Source organism: Phocoena phocoena, chromosome X (assembly GCF_963924675.1).
Source record: "Phocoena phocoena chromosome X, mPhoPho1.1, whole genome shotgun sequence".
Lineage (NCBI taxonomy): Eukaryota > Metazoa > Chordata > Mammalia > Artiodactyla > Phocoenidae > Phocoena > Phocoena phocoena.
In genome coordinates, this window is record NC_089240.1 from 84,289,804 (window position 1) to 84,294,919 (window position 5,116).

General features: G+C 38.6%; 1 pseudogene; it reads left to right on the forward strand.

The window, feature by feature from the left end:
• The first annotated feature begins 3,928 nt into the window (after nucleotides 1-3,928).
• Nucleotides 3,929-4,575, forward strand: LOC136142186 (baculoviral IAP repeat-containing protein 5-like; annotated as a pseudogene).
• Nucleotides 4,576-5,116: the final 541 nt, after the last annotated feature.

Genomic DNA, 5,116 nt, shown 5'->3' on the forward strand with positions numbered 1-5,116 from the left:
AAAAGAAATGAAGGAAATGAAAGCAAAGATCAATAAAACTAAAAGCTGGCTCTTCAAGAAGATAAACAAAATTGATAAACCATTAGCTAGACTCATCAAGAAAAAAAGGGAGAAGTTTCACATCAATAGAATTAGAAATGAAAAAGTAGAAGTAACAACTGACACTGCAGAAATACAAAAGATCATGAGAGATTACTACAAGCAACTCTATGCCAATAAAAGGGATAACCTGGAAGAAATGGACAAATTCTTAGAAATGCACAACTGCCAAGAATGAATCAGGAAGAAACAGAAAATATGAACAGACCAATCACAAGCACTGAAATTGAGACTGTGATTAAAAATCTTCCAACAAACAAAAGCCCAGGACCAGATGGCTTCACATGGCTTCACAGGTGAATTCTATCAAACACTTAGAGAAGACCTAACGGCTAACCTTCTCAAACTCTTCCAAAATATTGCAGAGGGAGGAACACTCCCAAACTCATTCTACAAGGCCACCATAACCCTGCTACCAAAACCAGACAAAGATGTCACAAAGAAAGAAAACTACAGGCCAATATCACTGATGAACATAGATGCAAAAATCCTCAACAAGATACTAGCAAACAGAATCCAACAGTAAATTAAAAGGATCATACACCATCATCAAGTGGGGTTTATTCCAGGAACGCAAGGATTCTTCAATATACGCAAATCAATCAACGTGATACACCATATCAACAAACTGAAGGAGAAAAACCGTATGATCATCTCAATAGATGCAGAGAAAGCTTTTGACAAAGTTCAACACCGATTTATGATAAAAACCCTGCAGAAAGTAGGCATAGAGGGAACTCAATATCATAAAGGCCATATATGACAAACCCACAGCGAAGATCGTCCTCAATGGTGAAAAACTGAAACCATTCCCACTAAGATCAGGAACAAGACAAAGTTGCCTACTCTCACCACTCATTCAACATAGTTTTGGAGGTTTTAGCCAGAGCAATCAGAGAAGAAAAGAAATAAAAGGAATCCAAATCGGAAAAGAAGAAGAAAAGCTGTCACTGTTTGCAGATGACATGATACTATACATAGAGAATCCTAAAGATGCTACCAGAAAACTACTAGAGCTAATCAATGAATTTGGTAAAGTAGCAGGATACAAAATTAGTGCATAGTAATCTCTCGCATTCTTATACACTAGTGATGAAAAATCTGAAAATGAAATTAAGAATACACTCCCATTTACCATTGCAACAGAAAGAATAAAATATCTAGGAATAAACCTTCCTCAGGAGACAAAAGACCTGTATGCAGAAAATTATGACAGTGATGAAAGAAATTATAGTTGATACAAATAGATGGAGAGCTATACCTTGTTCTTGGATGGGAAGAATCAACACTGTGAAAATGACTCTACGACCCAAAGCAATCTACAGCTTCAATGCAATCCCTATCAAGCTACCACTGGCATTTTTCACAGAACCAGAATAAAAAATTTCACAATTTGTATGGAAACACAAAAGACCCGGAATAGCCAAAGCCATCTTGAGAAAGAAAAGTGGAGGTGGAGGAATCAGGCTCCCTGATATCAGACTATACTACAAAGCTACAGTAAACAAGACAGTATTGTACTGGCACAAAAACATAAATACAGGTCAATGGAACAGGATAGAAAGCCGAGATATAAACCCACACACATATGGTCGCCTTATCTTTGATAAAGGAGGAAAGAATATACAGTGGAGAAAAGACAGTCTCTTCAATAAGTGGTGCTGGAAAAACTGGACAGGTACATGTAAAAGTATGAAATTAGAACACTCCCTAACACCATACACAAAAATAAACTGAAAATGGATTAAAGACCTAAATGTAAGAACAGACACTATCAAACTCTTAGAGAAAAACATAGGCAGAACACTCTATGACATAAATCACAGCCAGATCCTTTTTGACCCACCTCCTAGAGAAATGGAAATAAAAACAAAAATAAACAAATGGGACCTAATGAAACTTCAAAGCTTTTGCTCAGCAAAGGAAACCAGAAACAAGACCAAAAGACAACCCTCAGAATGGGAGAAAATATTTTCCAATGAAGCAACTGACAAAGGATTACTCTCCAAAATTTACAAGCAGCTCATGCAGCTCGATAACAAAAAAACAAACAACCGAATCCAAAAATGGGCAGAAGATCTAAATAGACATTTCTCCAAAGAAGATATACAGATTGCCAACAAATGCATGAAAGAATGCTCAACATCATTAATCATTAGAGAAATGAAAGTCAAAACTGCAATGAGATAACATCTCACACTGGTCAGAATGGCTTTCATCAAAAAATCTAGAAACTATAAATGCTGGAGAGGGTGTGGAGAAAGGGAACCCTCTTGCACTGTTGGTGGGAATGTAAATTGATACAGCCACCATGGAGAACAATATGGGGGTTCCTTAAAATACTGCAAATTGAACTACCATACGACCCAGCAATCCCACTACTGGGCATATACCCTGAGAAAACCATAATTCAAAAAGACTCATGTACCACAATGTTCATTGCAGCTCTATTTACAATAGCCAGGATATGGAAAAAACCTAAGTGCCCGTCAACAGATGAATGGATACAGAAGATGTGGGACATATATACAATGGAATATTACTCAGCCATAAAAAGAAATGAAATTGAGTTATTTGTGGTGAGGTGGATGGACCTGTCATACAGAGTGAAGTGTCATACAGAGTGAAGTATGTCAGAAAGAGAAAAACTAGTACTGTATGCTAACACATATATATGGAATCTAAGATTAAAAAAAAAGGTCATGAAGACCCTAGGGGTAAGATGGGAATAAAGACACCGACCTACTAGAGCATGGGCTTGAGGATATGGGGAGGGGGAAGGGTAAGCTGTCACAAAGTGAGAGAGTGGCATGGACATATATACACTACCAAACGTAAAATAGATAGCTAGTGGGAAGTAGCTGCATAGCACAGGGAGATCAGCTAGGTGGTTTGTGACCACCTAGAGGGGTGGCATGGGGGGGTGGGAGGGAAGGAGATGCAAGAGGGAAGAGATATGGGAATATATGTATATGTATAACTGATTCACTTTGTTATAAAGCAGAAACTGACACACCATTTTAAAGCAATTATACTCCAATAAAGATGTTAAAAGAAAAATAAAATAAATAAATACCAGTCTCTGCCCTCAAAGATGCCCCACCTAGTGTAGAAAGCAAAATAGTATATAAGACATTCCAATGCTATGGGATATTGCTATATTCAATTATGCACAATCTTCTATAGAAGCAAAGAAGAGGAAATGCCTAACTTCGTGGGGTGGGGGATGAGGAAGAGTTCAGGAGGAGAGCATAATCGGAGACCATTTTACAGAGAAGGTGACCTTTGAGCTGAATCTTAAAGACTACTTAGATATCAATCAGCTAGTCCAGGGAAGAAAGCATGGAGATGTGAAGATGTATATTTGGATTATAGAAAGCAATTAAGTGTGACTGGATCATAGGATATGTACAACGATGTAGTAGAAAATGAGGCCTGAAGGAGAGACAGAAACCATGTCTTCAAACCATGCCAAAGACAATGAGGAGCCATCAAAGATCTATAAGCAAGAGAGTGAAATGATCAGATTTACCTTTTGCTAAAGCCATGATGGTTTCAACTGGGAGGAAGAAAGTTTGGAGGAAGGGAATTATAATAGGAAGCTTTTGCAATGGTCCAAGTAAGAGATTATAAAGACATGGATTAGGAAAATGACGATAAAATTGGATAGAAACGATTGCATCGGAAACAAAAAGTAGAATTAGTAAATCTTGGTAATTTGTTGGCTATGAAATGTGAGAGAGTGGGAGGATTCAGAGCTAATACCAAATGCCCCGCGGCAGCCTTCAACCATCAGATTTGAATGGTGGCATTGCTTGGCTGTGGCGGCATGGGTGCCCCCTCATTACCCCCGGCCTGGCAGCTCTACCTCAAGGACCACTGCATCTCCACATTTAGGAACTGGCCCTTCTTGGAAGGCTGCGCCTGTACCCCGGAGCGGATGGCCATGGCTGGCTTCATCCACTGTCCCCTGAGAACAAGGCTGACTTGGCTCAGTGTTTCTTCTGCTTCAAGGAGTTGGAAGGCTGGGAGCCAAATGACGACTCTATTGAAGAACATAAAAAGCATTCATCTGGTTGTGCTTTCCTTTCTGTCAAGAAGCAGTTTGAAGAATTAACCCTCAGCGAATTTTTGAAACTGGATAAAGAAAGAGCCAAGAACAAAATTGCAAAGGAAACCAACAATAAGCAGGAAGAATTTGAAGAAACTGCAAAGAAAGTCCGCTGTGCCATTGAGCAGCTGGCTGCCTCGGGACTACTCCACTGTCACTGCCTCACAGCGACACAGACACATCATTTCCAAGGCACAGCCTTCAGCGTTACCAGCTTTTCTCTGGGGCCTCTTAACTGTGCCTTAGGAAAGGAGAACATAAACATCTTGAAATTAGAATATTTAAACTGTATTTTTGGTATTTTTCTTGAAGGTGGTGCCAGGGGCTACTTTTGTTGTACAGCTAGTGCTAAGTACAGTGACTGAGTCTCTCTTAAAGAAAAAAAAAAAGCAAGAGAGAGACAGAAAGAATGTTAAGGTTTCTGGCTTGCACTGGGTGAATGAGACTGGGAATGCTGAAAGAGGTTCAGGTTTGTAGAAGACTGAACTTGACTAGGGATAGGATGAGTTTAAATGATCTCCAGAATATATGGTGGAAACATAGAAAGAGCTGGAGATATATGCTCAGAGCTCAGTAAAGGGACCTGAGTTAGATAAATTTAGGACTAGAATAAGAAAGGAAAAATGTGGGTAGATTCAAGCATTTTAAGTGACAAGACCTGAATTATGGGAAAGAGGACAGCAAAATAAATGTGTCAGGGAAACAATGCAAATTTAGTACACAGTATTTATAGAACATGAACAGACTATGTTTGTAGAAATTCTTGTTCTGTAAGGTATCAAAGAGTAAATATATACACTATAAGAGTCCTTATTTTAAAAGAAGCTTTAACAAAAAAATGAAATAAAAGATGCCAACGTGTTTTTGCAATGTTGAATACAAAGTGCTAAGTATTTTTCTAATAAA